The sequence below is a fragment of the Microtus pennsylvanicus genome, chromosome X (genome assembly GCF_037038515.1).
Source record: "Microtus pennsylvanicus isolate mMicPen1 chromosome X, mMicPen1.hap1, whole genome shotgun sequence".
Taxonomy (NCBI): domain Eukaryota; kingdom Metazoa; phylum Chordata; class Mammalia; order Rodentia; family Cricetidae; genus Microtus; species Microtus pennsylvanicus.
The window spans coordinates 81,731,722-81,749,079 of NC_134601.1; positions in this window are offsets into that span (position 1 = coordinate 81,731,722).

Sequence of the window (17,358 nt, forward strand, 5' to 3'; positions counted from 1 at the left end):
AATTCAACTGTAATAGCCAATTAAGTCCTGAACATCCTGTTTAGATTCATTGCCTATGCTTTCAACTTTATATACTGCTGCTTCTTCTATGTTTTCGCATAAAAATTTCAAAGATTCAGATTTTCTATTAGGGTCCATTTTGAGTTGATTTTTGTACAGAGTGAGAATGTGGGCCTAGTTTCAGTCTTTCATAAGGATACCCACTTTCCCCAGCACCACTTGTTAAATAATCTGTTCTTTATTAATGTGTGGTTTGGGGGAAATTTGTCAAAGTATCAGATGAATATAGGTGTACGTGGTTATTTTTTAATTAAAGTTATACTTATTTTATTATAATTAACCAATTGTGTATGTGTTTGTGCATGTGCACCTGCATGTGCATGCACACATCTATGGATGTCAAAGGACAACTTGAGACAGCTGGTTCTCTCCTCCCATCCTGTGTGTCCCAGTAATTGAACTTAGGTTGTCAGGCTTGGTGAAAGTGGTGAGTTACCCAACTGGTCCTGCATGGAGTTATTTCTTGATATTCTATTGTATTTCCCTAGTCTATGGTTTATTTTATGACACTACCATGCTGCCTTTCTGTTTCCTATGCCTAAATAGTATAGTTTGAAACTAAGTACTCTAGGTCCTTTATCATTACTCTTAGCTTAGGATTGCCCTGATTATTTGGGATCTTTTGTGATTTCATATGAACTTAAAGATTTAAAAAAATAGTTCTTTGTTTATGGCTAGAATCCACTTATGAGTGAGTACATACCATATTCATCTTTTTTTTTTGGCCTGGTTATCTCACTCAGGATAGCATTTTCTATTTCATCAATTTGCATGCAAAATCCAAGATGTCATTGTTTTTTACCACTGAGTAGTACTCTAAGTGTAGATGTCCCACACTTTCTTCATCCATTCTTCCATTGAGGGGCATCTAGGTTATTTCCAGTTTCTGGCTATTACAAATAATACTGCTATGAACATGGCTGAACAAATGCTTTTGTCATATGATAGGGCATCTCTTGGGTATATTCCCAAGAGTGGTATTGCTGGATCTTGGGGTAGGTTGATCCCAAATTTCCTGAGAAACCTCCACACTGATTTCCAGAGTGGTTGTACAAGTCTGCATTTCCACCAACAATGGATGAGTCTTCCCCTTATTCCACATCCTCTCCAGCAAAGGCTATCATTGGTTTTTTTTTATTATTTTAACCATTCTGGCAGGTGTAAGATGGTATCTCAAAGTTGTTTTGATTTGCATTTCCCTGATCGCTAAGGAGGTTGAGCATGAATTTAAGTATCTTTTGGCCATTTGAACTTTTTCAGTTGAGAATTCTGTTCAGATCAGTATCCCATTTTTTAAATTGGGTTAATTAGCATTTTAGTCTAGTTTCTTGAGTTCTTTATATATTTTGGAAATCAGACCTTTGTCTGTTGCAGAGTTGGTGAAGATCTTCTCCCAGTCAGTAGGTTGCTTTTTTGTCTTAATGACAGTGTCCTTTGCTTTACAGAAGCTTCTCAGTTTTAGGAGGTTCCATTTATTCAATGTTGCCCTTATTGTCTGTGCTACTGGGGTTATACGTAGGAAGTGGTCTCCTGTGCTCATATGTTGTAGACTACTTCCCACTTTCTCTTCTATCAGGTTCAGTGTGTTCAGATTGATATTGATATCTTAATCCATTTGGACTTGAGTTTCGTGCATGGTGATAGATATGGATCTATTTTCATTCTTCTACAGGTTGACATCCAGTTATGCCAGAACCATTTGTTAAAGATGCCTTCTTTCTTTCATTGTATAATTTTCGCTTTTTTTGTCAAAAATCAAATGTTCATAGGTTTGTGGATTAATATCCAGGTCTTCAATTTGATTCCGTTGGTCAACGTCTCTGTTTTTATGCCTATAGTTCGTGATCCTGGAGAAGCTAAGTAATAACGTGAACCCAAAGAAAAACATATATAGATCCTCTGGAAATTGGAAGCAGACAAGATCACCAGGCTAAAGTTGGGAGCATGGGGGTGGGGTTGAATGAAGGGAAGGGGAGAGGGGGAAAGAGAAGGGAGAAGGAAAGGGTTAGGGAGAGCTTGGGGGAGTGGGATGGTTGAGATGGAGAAGGACAGATATGGGAGCAGGGAAGATGATATCTTAACTAAGGGAGCCATTTTGGGGCTGGCAAGAGGCTTGGCTCTAGAGGAGTTCCCAGCTGTTCACGGGGATGACTCCAGCTACGACCCTGGGCAGTGGAGGAGAGGGTCCCTGAACTGACCTTGTCCTGTAGTCAGACTGATGATTATCTTGAATATGACCATAGAACCTTCAACCTGCAACAGATGGAGATAGAGACAGAGACCCACATCAGCGCACTGAAATGAGCTCCCAAGGACCAGTTGAAGAGCAGAAGGAGGGAGAATATGAGCAAGGAAGTTAGGACCATGAGGGGTTTGTCCACCCACGGAGGCAGTGTGCCTGAGCTAATGGGAGCTCACCAAATCCAGCTGGACTGGGACTAAATAAGCATGGGATCAAACTGGACCCTCTGAATGTGGCTGATAATTGGGGCAAACTGAGAAGCCAATGATAATGGCACTGGGATTTGTTTCTACTGCATGTACTGGCTTTTTGGGATCCTAGTCTATTTGGATGCATACCTTCCTAAGCTTGGATGGAGGGGGAGGGCCTTGGACTTTCCACAGGGAAGAGTACCCTGCTCTCTCTTAGGAATGGAGGGGTAGGGGGTAGGGGGAGTGAGAGAGCAGGAGGGGAGTGGGAGGAGGGAAGGAAGTGGAAATTTTGCATGGTATTATTTATAAAACAATAAAAAAGAAAAGAAAAAGTAATAGAAAAAATAGTTCTATAAGGAATTTCATTAGATGTTTCCTTCTTTCTAAGTTATATATTTATGGGAATTTCATTCATGAATACAATGTATTTTGATCATATGAACCTGTCAGTGTCCTCCTAAATTCTCCCAGACCCCTCTGCCATATCTTCCTCCCAACTTCATCTCCTTTTTCATAGCCTACTTTTGCAGTGAATAGCAATCAGTGTAGAGATCAACAGGTCGTCAGGGCTCAGAGAATGAGTAACTGTGGTGTGCTCATCTCTAAATAAGATGTATTTATCACATAACCTTACATGGCCCAGGGAACATTATAGAAAAGGATGAAGGAGGATTGGAAGAGCCAGATGTTGGGGAGGACTGCTGCTAAATAGTGTGTTACAGACATGATATGACCATTGTACTCATGAACTTATTACACTTTTGATGGCTATTGAATTTAATCTATAGATCACATTTGGTAATAGAGCATGAAACAGAATTAACTCTATCAATGAAAATGAGAAATAAGCATTTCTATTTTATAATGAATTCTAGTTTATTCCTTTAGATTCTTCTATTCTATAGATTTTACTATCAAGGTATTTAGCATCATTAATTTAGTTTAGGTCTTGGTATTTTACCACCTGCCCAGGGGTGTTCCTACCCATAGTGGTCTATGCCCTTCTTCATTAATCGCCAGTTAAGAACATGCACTAAAACTTGCCCACAGGCCAATCTGATGGATATAATTCCTTTTTCTTGAGGTTCCTTCTTAAGAAATGGCTCTAGCTTGTTTCAAGTTGACATGAAACTAGTCAGCAAAGCATGTAATGCAAAACTCACAACTGGTAAAAAAAAAAAAAAAAGCAGAGAATAAGTGTCCATGGGGTGCTCAGCCACAAATGAGACATTTATTTATTTATTTTATTTTTTTAATTTATCTATTTTTTATTGAAAATTTCCACCTCCTTCTCTCCTCCCACTTCCCTTCCCTCACCCCACTTCCCCTCCCCCTCCCTCTCCAGTCCAATGAGCAGTCAGGGTTCTCTACCCTATAGGAAGTCCAAGGTCCTCCCTATTTCCCCCAGGTCCAGGAAGGTGAGCATCCAAACAGACTAGGCTCCCACATAGCCCGTCCATGCAGTAGAATCAAAACCCAGCGCCATTGTCCTTAGCTTCTCCATCAGCCTCCACTGTCAGCCACATTCAGAGAGTCCGGTTTGATCACATGCTCCATCAGTTCCAGTCCAACTGGCCTTGGTGATCTCCCATTAGATCAGTCCCGCCGTCTCAGTGGGTGGACGCTTCCTCGTGGTCCTGACTTCCTTGCTCATGTTCTCCCTCCTTCTGTTCTTCATATGGACCTTGGGAGCTCAGTCCAGTGCTCCAAATGGGGTCTCTGTCTCTATCTCCATCCATCGCCAGATGAAGGTTCTGTGATGATACGCATGTGAGACAAGTGCTCTACCAACTGAGCGATTCCCCCAGCTTCTGTTTTTTTTCCTTAATTGATGTCTGATGGTAATCCTTTGTTGACGTTGTCAACTATTAGTGATGCTTTCCACTGAAATAGTTTGAATTATGTCTGCATTTTTCTCTGTGTGGGTATGTGCATGTGAGCGCAGACATCCTGGGAGTCCAGAAGAAGGCAGCAGAGCTAGAGCTGGAGTTCCAGGTGCCTTATATGTGGGTGCTGGAAACAGAACTTGAGCGCACTGCAAGAAGAGTGCACAATCTTACCCACTGAGCAACCTCTCAGGTCCTCCCCTCAATTTTTAAATTGTTTTCTCCCCTTGTCAAAAAGTGTAATTTCCTCACAGACTTTTCCCTCTGGGTTTTGAACTGGAAAGTAAGTTTGAATTGGAAGGATAAGCCAGGAATTTAAAAGTAATTAAATCTTAAAGCTTTCATAATTAAATAATAAAAAGAAAAGCAATGGGGAAATGAAAAAGGGAAAGAGTAAGGTAGGAAAGAAAAGGAAAGTATTGAAATGAATGTTGTGAATGAGAATTCCTGGGAAGAAGCTGTGCTTGCTAAGGCTGACGGAACTGCGATGACGCGGGGAGATAGGAATGCGCCAGGTCCAGCGGTGATGACGGTGATGACCTTATCTTTGGTGACTTCTAGCCCTGCCTCTGTGTCAGGACTAACACCTTGTGACAAATAGATACAAATCTTTAGGAACCTATGAACTTAACAGATCACCCACCAATATCTTTTACACTTGCCCTGATCTTTTACCTTTGTCCTGTAAAACTATAAAATTTGAGCTGGGCAGTGGTGATGCACACCTTTAATCCCAGCACTCGGGAGGCAGAGGCAGGCAGATCTCTGTGAGTTCGAGGCCAGCTTGGTCTATAGAGCTAGTTCCAGACAGCTATGGCTGTTACACAAAGAAACCCTGTCTCTAAAAACCAAAGGCAAAAAATCCCATAGTGTCTCCGACTATCAAGACATCTCTTTCATTGCTCTCCTACTCTGTCCCACCCCCAACTTGCCCCTTCCAATCCCTCAGGTTCTAATTTCCCATCCCCTTCCACCTACCACCCTTTCTCATCCCCACTTTATCCAGAAGATCTCAACTATTTCCCCTTCCCAGGGCAATCCATGCATCCCTCTTAGGGTCCTCTTTGTTATGCTGCTTATCTGGAGCTGTGGGTTGTAGCCTGGTTATTCTTTGCTTTACATCTACTATGTACTTATGAGTAAGTGCATAGTGACTACCCTAACTGTCGTCATAGAACCTACACCCAGTAACTGATGGAAGCGGACACAGAAATTCACAGTCAAGCACTAGGCCGAGCTCCAGGAGTCCAGTTGAAGAGAGAGAGGAGGGATCATATGAGCAAGGGGTAGAGTGGGCAGTCAAGATCATGATAGGAAATTCCACAGAGACAGCACACCTGAGCTCGGAGGAACTTATGAACTCTAGGCTGACAGCTGGGAGCCTACATGGGACTGAACTAGGCCTTTTACATATGGGTGACAGTTATGTAGCTTGGTTTGTTTGAGGGGCCCTGGAAGTGGGAGCAGACCTGGTGCATGAACTGGCTTTTGGAGTCCATAGGGATATGGTGGGATGCCTTGTTCAGCCTTGATACAGGGGAGAGCCTCAACTGAAGGTGCCAGGCCTTGTTGACTCCCCATGGGACACCTTACCCATTCTGAGGAGTGGATGGGGGTAGGCTGGGGGAGGTGGGGGGAGTAGGAGAAGGGGAGGGAGGGGTATGTAAAATGAATAGAATATTTAAAATAAAGAAATGGTAATGATGGATAACACAAAATCGACAGAGTAAGTGGAAAGAACAATACCACTGCCACCAAACATCAGCAACAACAGCAAAGAGGAGCCAGCCTATGTTTCTTCCTTCTTGGGGCTGAATGGTGGTGGTTTGCCCGGTTGCTTTGCAGTTTGATTGATGTGGGAGGGAGGGCAGTGCTGAGTTGTTTTTTGTTTCTGAAGGCCCAACAGGTTAGACCGGAAAGGGCTCTTTGCCGCCTGAGCTCCTCCCTATCATTTCTGCCAGATTGCAGTACTGTGGCTCACTAGAGTTGATCACTCAGCTGAATTCTTGCCAGGGTTTGTCATTTCCCGATTCCACAGACAACGCAGAAAGTTCCTTCAAACTCTCTTCATCTTAGACTGGGGACACCTCTATGGCAGGTCCGCTTAAGCCCCAGGCCAATGTATTTTCACCAAAGGCTTTTGGTGCTCTGAGAGTGCGGCAATTGGTCCCACCTGAGCAATCTGGGAGCCTGAGTGACCGAGCGATCCTGTGTGTACTAGGCATGTAGCTTTCCATCCGAGCACCCCCAGCCTCCTTTGTGTTTGCACACAACTGCTCTCTTTCCTCTCCTCGGCCTGTTGCATTAGATCTGTGCTGTAATCACTGCCAGCTTCTCTCTGCAACACAACATGCACTTCCCAGACAGGCAGATTAGGGGTGCGAGGGGGTGCTCTGTGAATCTGAGTCAAAGTCACAGCCCAGTTTCTTGGGCCCAGAGTGAGTTTCGAGGAAGTCATTCACTTTAGGCAGTGGAGAGGCCTTTGAAGTTTGGATGTATAAAAAAAATGCGGGTCTCCTATTCTCTCAGGCTGAAGTAGTTCAATGGCAAGATTTCCATTAAGGTGATTGTCTGCCATAACACCAGTGAGCAAGTCTGGTTGTACAGGGAAACCTCCCTCAGCATTCATTACTGAACAGACTGCAGACCTCTTGTCTTAAACTCAGTTCTTTTCAGAGTGCCAGATTCGGTGGAGTTTATGATACTTTCCTTTTCCTCTTTTACACAGTTTTCTGGTATAAGGTCTCTCTCCCTTCCCTGCCATTTTGTCTAGTGTTTTGTGGTGTAGTTTGTTGTTTCTTCTTCTTTTAAAATTAGCATATATTAACTATACAACAAAAGTAGGTTTTGTTATAAGGTTTTTTATTCATATACGTAAATCATGTTCACTCATGCTACCCTTTCTTGTACCGCTCCCACTCCGGGTATGTCTGTCTCTCTTCTCAACTAGCTCCCTTCCATTTTCGTATCTCTTTTGTCTCATGTTGAGAGCTAGTGGGTTTCATCAGGGTTGTTTGCAGTAACTTGGGTGAGCATTTGTTTGGAGAATGAGGTCTCTCGTTTACTTTGTGTGTGTACATGTGTATGTATCCTATAGTGTGAGTGCATGTATGCAGGTGTAGGCAAGAGGTTGGCAACAGGTATCTTCCTCCATCATTTCTCCACCTTAGTTTTGATAAAGGATCTGTTACTGACTCTGTAGCTCAATTGTTGACTAGCTGGCTGGCTCACAAGCTATGGAGATTCCCTCTTCTCTAGCTGCCCAGCAGTAGGGTTGCAGGTATGTGCTACCACACCTACTTTTACATCGGAGCTAGGTTTCCAAACTCAGCTTCTCATGTGTGTGTGGCACTCACCTTGCCACCAAATCATCTCTAAAGCTCTGCTCTTTCTTTTCAGACCTAACATTCAGTATCTCTTCTGATAGCATCATAAGAATGGGAACAAGCCATTCTTCTGAGGCTAGCTTTAGATTTATTTATCTTTGAAGGAGATGGTATTGTAGCATGTGCCAGGGTCAACTATCGGGCATATGTGGCAGTGGGTGCTAATGATGTGTGCATGCTTGGCTTTCATAGGTGGAGCTGGTGGCATGCAGGTCCATGGTTGAAATATCCAGCTGCTGGTCAGTGACAGTCAGTCTTGTTACATACATGTGTGAATATACCTGAAGGGCCCAGGCTGGTGATATGTATGTCCTATACTCTGGATATTAAAAATTCCCCAAAGGCCCATATGTTAAAGACTTGTTTTGTTTCTGTTGCTGTTCCTCCCCATTGAAAGGAGATGGCGCCTTTACAAGCTAGAGCCTACTGGAAAGAAGTAAGTCATTACAGCCTTGACCTCAAAATGGATTGTGGGACTTCAGTCTCTTTCACTTCCTCTCCTTATTTTTCCAGCCATAAGGTGATCACTTTTCCTTACCACATATTCCCATCACAATGCACTGTGCCACCGCAGGCCCATAGCAACAAGGGCAGTCAAAAACATGAGCCAAAATAAGCATTTACTCTTTATGTGTGAGTTTATCTCAGAGTTTTGTTATAGTAACAGAAATTGAGTCACACAGTATTACTACAAGGACCATCTGGGGGAAAGTACATTAGTTTGAACTGGTGTCAGAAGGTAGGGCCAACTGCATGTGCGTGTGAGTATGTGTGTGGCAGACTGGGGACATGCATGCACATAGCTACAAGGCCCGCCCAGATGTGGGTTTTATGCGCAACAGTAGGGATAATGATGAGGTTCCCTTGACTGTGTCTATATGCCCAGCTTTAGGAAACAGAGCTGCAGTGTACATATGCACAGCCGCAGGGCACAGCTGTGGACCCAGGATCAGCACTAAGGGTGGTGACATGAGTTGCTTTCAACTATTTGTGCATGACTAGTTGTGCCAGTTGGGGCTGGTGGTGTGTGCAAGATTGAATTTAGAAGATAGTTGTGAGCAGTGTAGACTCCGGCAGGAACCTAAGGACATTAGCCATCAGGCACATATTGTTTATCCTGGGTCCCCTTGGCCAGGATGCCCATGACCATATCAGCTGCAGTAGCTTTGTGGTGGGATTCAAGAAAGTGATCGCAGTACAGGTACCTGGTAAAAAGTGTCAAAGGATCTGCCATGGCTATGTGGTTAATTAATTTTTTGATTAACATACAAAGAAGCGTCTATGTTAGTGAACTGTATTTTAAACTTTAAATCCATTTAATTTTTAATTAACATAGAAAGAAATGGGCTTCACCATGACATTTTTCTTTTTATTTATTATATCCTTTTTGACAATTTCATAATACATATAATATATTCTGATTAGTCTAACCCCCTCTGCTCTCTAATTTCCCTCCAGACTCTGTAATTCCCCATTCCTTTTTACAAATCTTCTCCCTGTATTCATGTCATTTTGTTTATTTAGTTTTGTTACTCACTAATTTAAATCAGGGTGTCAATGGACCATGGGTTAGGAGTCTCTTGGCCTTACTGTCTTTTGTACACAAATGAAGACAATGACTGTTGCTCCTTGGTGTGGGACAATTATATTCTTTCAATTATATTTTAAATAGATGCTGACTGGTCAGTAACCAGGCAAGAAATATAGGTGGGACAACCAGACAGGAAGTAGATGTGGGTCAAAGATAACAGGAGAATTCTGGAAAGAGGACACAGTCCCAGCCCAGACACAGAAGAAGCAAAATGTGACTGCCTCGCTGTAAAAAGCACCAAGCCATGTGGCTAACATATACTAGAATAATGGGCTCATATAAGTTATAAGAGTTAATAAGAAGCCTGAGCTAATGGGCCAATCGGATTATAGTTAATGTAGACCTCTGTGTGATTTCTTTGGGACTTAATGATTGTGGGAACCAGGCAGGACAGAAAACCTCAGTCAACAGCTCCTCTAGAATCTGTCAGTAGACAGTTCTTCATCAGGGTGTAGTAGGGCCCCATGAGCCCCTTAATAATCCATGACTTAACTGTTCACAGGCCCTGTCTTGAACAGGCCCGGTGTAGAAAGCTTCAGCTGCTGTCAGACCATGCTAGCCATGGCTACGTGCTACCTTGAAGACAGCATTTTACGGCTCTTTTCTCTATCTTTCAGCTCTTAACATTGTTTCTACACCTTCCATAATGTTCCATGGACCTTAGATGGATCATATAGTTGTCCTGTTCAGGGGTGAACACTCAACTGTCACTTATTCTCAGCACTATTGTATTCATCACTGTTCACTTTCTGGGCTCTGTGTCCCTCAACATTTCCACACATATGCATTTTTATACTTAGTTTTGACTTGCTCCAATTGTCTTTCCTTTCTCCCGCTTATTGCTCCACTCCCATGACTAATTCTCTCTTTTGTTTTTATAACATGTATATCCCATTGTCCTCTCTTGTTCTCCCCTCTCCTTTAGACCTCCTTCTTCTTTCTCATTGCCTTCTTTCTTCTTTCACTTTTATGTTGTGTGCATGTATTTAAATCTAATTTCCAATTATGAGTTTGGCTTTTTTATTTAATAAAACAATCTCCAAATGCATTCATTTTTCTTTTTTAAATTAATTAATTAATTTATTTATTAAAGATTTCTGCCTCCTCCCCGCCACCGCTTCCCATTCCCTCCTCCTCCCCCAATCAAGTTCCCCTCTCTCATCAGCCCGAAGAGCAATCAGGGTTTCCTGCCCTGTGAGAAGTCCAAGGACCACCCACCTCCATCCAGGTCTAGTAAGGTGAGCATCCAAACTGCCTAGGCTCCCCCAAAGCCAGTACGTGCAGTAGGATCAAAGCCCAGTGCCATTGTTCTTGAGTTCTCAGTAGTCCTCATTGTCCTCTATGTTCAGCAAGTCCGGATTTATCCCAGGCTTCTTCAGACCCAGGCCAGCTGGCCTTGGTGAGTTCCTGATAGAACATCCCCAATGTTTCAGTGTGTGGGTGCACCCCTTGCGGTCCTGAGTTCCTTGCTCGTGCTCTCTCTCCTTCTGCTCCTGATTTGGACCTTGGGATTTCAGTCCGGTGCTCCAAAGTGGGTCTCTGTCTCTTTCTCCTTTCATCACCTGGTGAAGGTTAATATCCAGGAGGATGCCTATATGTTTTTCTTTGGGTTCACCTTCTTATTTAGCTTCTCTAGGATCACAAATTATAGGCTCAATGTCCTTTATTTATGGCTAGAAACCAATTATGAGTGAGTACATCCCATGTTCCTCTTTTTGGGTCTGGCTTACCTCACTCAGGATAGTGTTTTCTATTTCCGTCCATTTGCATGCAAATTTCAAGAAGTCATTGTTTTTTACTGCTGAGTAGTACACTAATATGTATATATTCCATACTTTCTTCATCCATTCTTCCATTGAAGGGCATCTAGGTTGTTTCCAGGTTCTGGCTATTACAAACAATGCTGCCATGAACATAGTTGAGCATATATTTTTAGAGTATGATAGGGCATCTCTTGGGTATGTTCCCAAGAGTGGTATTGCTGGGCCCAAGGGTAAGTTGATCTAGAATTTCCTGAGAAACCGCCACACTGCTTTCCAAAATTGTTGCACATGTTTGCATTCCCACCAGCAATGGATGAGGGTACCCCTTACTCCACAACCTCTCCAGCAAAGGCTATCATTGGTGTTTTTGATTTTAGCCATTCTGACAGGTGTAAGATGGTATCTTAAAGTTGCTTTGATTTGCATTTCCCTGATCGCTAAGGAGGTTGAGCATGACCTTAAGTGTCTTTTGGCCATTTGAACTTCTCCTGTTGAGAATTCTCTGTTCAGCTCAGTGCTCCATTTTATAATTGGGTTGATTAGCATTTAAAGTCTAGTTTCTTGAGTTCTTTATATATTTTGGAGATCAGACCTTTGTCTGTTGCGGGGTTGGTGAAGATCTTTTCCCAGTCAGTGGGTTGCCTTTTTGTCTTAGTGACAGTGTCCTTTGCTTTACAGAAGCTTCTCAGTTTCAGGAGGTCCCATTTATTCAATGTTGTCCTTAATGTCTGTGCTGCTAGGGTTATACGTAGGAAGTGGTCTCCTGTGCCCATGTGTTGTAGAGTACTTCCCACTTTCTCTTCTATCAGGTTCAGTGTGTTCAGCCTGATATTGAGGTCTTTAATCCATTTGGACTTGAGTTTCGTGCATGGTGATAGATATGGATCTATTTTCATTCTTCTACAGATTGACATCCAGTTATGCCAGCACAATTTGTTGAATATGCTCTCTTTTTTTCCATTGTATACTTTTAGCTCCTTTATCGAAAATCAGGTGTTCATAGGCTTGTGGGTTCAAGTCCGGGTCTTCTATTCGATTCCATTGGTCGACTTCTCTGTTTTAATGCCAATACCAAGCTGTTTCCAATACTGTAGCTCTGTAATAGAGTTTGAAGTCAGAGATGGTAATGCCTCCAGACGATCCTTTATTGTATAAGATTGTTTTGGCTATCCTGGGTTTTTTGTTTTTCCATATAAAGTTGATTATTGTCTTCTCAAGGTCTGTGAAGAATTTTGATGGGATTTTGATGGGGATTGCATTGAATCTATAGATTGCTTTTGGTAGAATTGCCATTTTTACTATGTTGATCCTCCCAATCCAAGAGCAAGGGAGGTCCTTCCATTTTCTGGTGTCTTCTTCAATTTCTTTCTTCAATTCCTTAAAGTTCTTGTCAAATAGATCTTTCACTTCCTTGGTCAGAGTTACCCCAAGATATTTTATGCTGTTTGTGGCTATCGTGAAAGGTGATGTTTCTCTGATTTCCCTCTCTGCTTCCTTATCCTTAGTGTATAGGAAGGCAACTGATTTTTTGGAGTTGATCTTGTATCCTGCCACATTACTAAAGGTGTTTATCAGCTGTAAGAGTTCTTTGGCAGAGTTTTTGGCGTCGCTTATGTATACTATCATATCATCTGCAAATAATGAAAGCTTAACTTCTTCCTTTCCAATACGAATCCCCTTGATCCCCTTATGTTGTCTTATTGCTATTGCCAGAACTTCAAGCACTATATTGAAGAGGTGTGGAGAGAGTGGACAGCCTTTTTGTGTTCCTGATTTTAGTGGGATGGCTTTGAGTTTTTCTCCACTTAATTTAATGTTAGCTGTCGGCTTGCTGTAGATAGCTTTTATTATATTTAGGTATGATCCTTGTATCCCTAATCTCTCCAAGACCTTTATCATAAAGGGATGTTGAATTTTGTCGAATGCTTTTTCAGCATCTAATGAAATGATCATATGGTTTTTTTCTCTCAGTTTATTTATATGGTGGATTACATTGATAGATTTTCGTATGTTGAACCAGCCTTGCATCTCTGAGATGAAGCCTACTTGATCATAATGGATAATTTTTCTAATGTGTTCTTGGATTCGGTTTGCAAGTATTTTATTGAGAACTTTTGCATCGATGTTCATGAGTGAGATAGGCCTATAATTCTCTTTCTTGGTTGGGTCTTTGTGTGGTTTTGGTATCAGGGTAACTGTAGCTTCATAAAAGGAATTTGGCAATGACTCTTCTGTTTCTATATTATGAAATACATTAAGGAGTATAGGCATTAGCTCTTCTTGGAAGTTCTGGTAGAATTCTGCATTGAAACCATCGGGTCCTGAGCTTTTTTGGGAAGGGAGATTTTTGATAACAGTTTCTAATTCTTCGCGACTAACAGGTCTATTTGGATCATTCACCTGGTCTTGGTTTAACTTTGGTATATGGTATTTATCTAAAAAATGTCCATTTCTTTTGCATTTTCCAGTTTTGTGGCATACAGGCTATTGTAGTAAGATCTAATGATTCTCTGAATTTCCTCTGTGTCTGTGGTTATGCCCCCCTTTTCATTTCTGATCTTATTTATTTGCGTGTTCTCTCTGTTGTTTAATTAGTTTGGATAGGGGTTTGTCAATCTTGTTGATTTTCTCCAGGAACCAGCTTTTTGTTTCATTGATTCTTTGGACTGTTTTCTGTGTTTCTATTTTGTTGATTTCAGCCCTCAGTTTGATTATTTCCAGTCTTCTACTCCTCCTAGGTGAGTCTGCTTCTTTTTTTTTCTAGAGCTTTCAGGTGTGCTGTTAAGTCCCCAATGTGTGCTTTCTCCGTTTTCTTTAATTGGGCACTTAGTGATTTGAACTTTCCTCTTAGCACTGCTTTCATCGTGTCCCATAGGTTTGAGTATGTTGTCTCTTTATTTTCATTAAATTCAAGGAAGACTTTAATTTCTTTCTTAATTTCTTCCTTGACCCAGGTGTGGTTTAGTAGTTGTCATTTTTCTTTTCTGCTAATGTCATAATTTTCTGTTTTTCAATGGCCGAATAAAATTCTATTATGTATATGTACCAAATTTTCTTTACCCATTAATCTGTTGCTGGACACGAGGCTGGTTCTAAATTTTGATTATTGTAATTAGCGCAACAATAAACATGGATGTGCAAATATCTCTGTGGTTTGCTGTCTTAAACCCCCTTAGATGTATAGCTAAGAATGGTATAGTGGACCATATGGTGATTATTCATTTTGTTTGTTTTTTGAACCTCCATACTGACTTCCATATTAGCTGTACAAGTTTATTCCCAAGATCTGCCTATGTTTTCTAAGCAAGACACTGTAGAGTGTAGTGGCTCCTCCCTTGTGGCTGACACTAGTCTCTTTCTTTGTTCCCAGATATCTCCAGATGTTTCTGCTATGTCGGTCTCTACAGTGATCTGGATAAGGTACAACTGAAAGTGGTCATTTAGGCAGTACACTGACAATCTCAGGAAGTTAATAATTTGCCCTGCACGCCCTGTTCCTGTGAATGGGATTACTGCTTAGGGACTTCTAAGCCATTCTGGCCTAGAGGATGTGATGATGCAGACAGAATTAGACTATTTGTACTACTCATTTTTTCTCAGGATATTTTCTTCCATTGTGTTTGTGTAGCTTCGTAACTGAATTCCCTAGCCGTTTCCAGAGTTATTTGCAGATGTGACTTGCTATCCAGTTGTTCTTTATAGGGAGAATGAAGGTGGAGAAGGTTTCCTTTGCCATCTTCATGATGTAACTGTATTACATCTCCTAACATATTGATGCTATTAATCCTACTACCTGGATATGACATGATACTTCAGTGTGGTTTTGGATTGCGTTTCCCTGATGATTGCTAATTGAATTATTTATTTGTCTTGTTGCTGCAACAAAGCGCTTGATGAAAGCCACCTATGGAAGGAAGGGTTTATTTTGGCTCAGTTTGAGGGTGTGTCCTATCGTGGCTAGGAAGTCATGATGGCAGGAGCTCAAGGCAGCTGGTCACATTGCATCTGCTGTCAGGAGGCAGAGTGATGAATGCTGCTGTCCAGCTCCCTTTCTTCTTATTCAGTCCCAGCCCTCAGTTCATGGAATGGTGCTGATCAAGGTCATCCTACTTCAACTTAATCTAGAGATGCCCCTGCAGGCATCCATAGAGGTTGATTTCCATGATAACTCTGACTCTCATCAACTTGACCACCGACATTAATCACCACAGTAATGCATATCATATTCATAAGAATGCTCAACTCATGAATTAATTTTCCATGTATGAAGATGCATGTGCATGTGTGTGGAGGCCAGTGATCAATTGGGAGTCTTCTTTAACTACTCACCATTTTATTTTTTGAGATAACGTCTCCCATTAAACTTGGCACTCACAAATTTAACCAGACTGGCTGGCCAGAAGAACCAGAAACCCTGCCTCCCCAGTGCTTGGAATACAGGCACAAGCCATCATGATTAGAGTTTTTATGAGGATGCCGGGGATTGAACCCAGGCCTTCATGTTTGCACTAGAAACACTTTACTGACTGAGCAAGTGCTCTACCCCCTAGGTCTTTTATTTTTAAGTAAAGACATTACTATTGCAAGTTTTACTAAAAGATTTGTATAAGGTATAGTTTACATGTTAACTCATCATATATATAATTTCTGAAATTTCTTCTTAATATATAGGGATTTTCCCCCTTAAGATCTCCCCCACACACACAGTTTCCTTGCTACTTTCTCAACCCCTCAAAACCTAGAGTTCAGATATGAGAGGAAAAGCAGCATTTGGCAAAATCAGGCTTATTTTTCTTAATAATAATGAATCCCCAGTTATATGCACTTTTACAAATAACGTGGTTTAATTTTTCTTTATAGCTTAATAAAATTCCATTGCGCATATTACGTTTTCTTTACCCATTCATTGTTGACAGGCATGTAGGCTGAATCCATTTTTCTCCCCTCCTCTCTCTCTCTCTCTCTCTCTCTCTCTCTCTCTCTCTCTCTCTCTCCCAAAGACAGAGTTTCTCTGTAGCTTTGGAGCCTGTCCATGAACTAGCACTTGTAGATCAGGCTGGCCTTCAAGTCACAAGGATCCGTCTGCCTCTGCCTCCTGAGTTCTGGGATTAAAGGTGTATGCCACCACTGCCTGGATTTGATTCCATTTCTTAGCTACTGTGAATAGTGCAGCTGAAAGTGCACATTAGTTATAAGAATTTCTTGGTGGAATCATTAAAGCATTTGTTTAAAGTATAGATAGGGTCATGGCATTTGAAGAAACTTTGAGGTCTTCATTTTTTGCTTATATTTATTTCTTTTTATGTTTTTCTCTTGTCTAATTATTCTAGCTTAGACTAAGACTTCCCAAATTGTGTTCAATGAGAGTAGCTATCCTTGTCTCATGCCTTATTTTAGAGGAAATACTTTCAGTTATTCTCCATGGGTATAATGCTGCCAATAGGATTTTCACATGGGGCCTTGACTATGTTGAGATATGCTCCTTTTCTAAGTTTCTTTATGAAATTTTTTGGGGTGGGACACCTTAAGCGTTGTCAAATGCCTCTTCTGCATCTATTGAATTGATTGCGTGTTTTCTATTCTTAAGTCTGTTCATGTACTGCATTACACTTATTGATTCGTGTGTGTGGGACCAACCTTACAACCCTAGAATGTAATGAACTTGTTCAGGGTATATGATCTCCCTTTCTTTTCTTATTAACACATTTTAATGTGACTTTGAGTTTTGGTTTTTTTTTTTTTTTGAGTTTTTGGATTCATGTTCATTGGGAAGTGTGGTCTACACTTTTTGGTTATTTTCTTGACCAATTTTGATATTAGGGTAATACTGGCTTCATAGAATGAGTTTTATGGTATTCCTTCCCTTTGTAATTTGTGGAAGTTTTTGAGAAATATTCATGTTAGCTCTTTCTTAAATATTTAATAGAATTCAGCAGTGAATATATCTGGTCTTGAGATTTTCAGGGTAGAAGTTTTTTTATTACTCCTTCCATCTCAGGGCTTGTTATGGGTAAGTTGAAGCTGTTTAATTCATGATTTAATAAAGATTTAATTCTTGATTTAATTTTGATAGGTCATGTGTTCTAGAAAGTTATTCATGTTGTCTAGATTTTTCAATTTTTTTTAAAGATGTGAGTTTTCTACGTATTTCTTTACATTCCTCTATATTTCACAGGAATCCGTTGGATCATCATCTTTTTCATCTTTAATATTATTCAGAATTTCTTTCTTTTTATTTT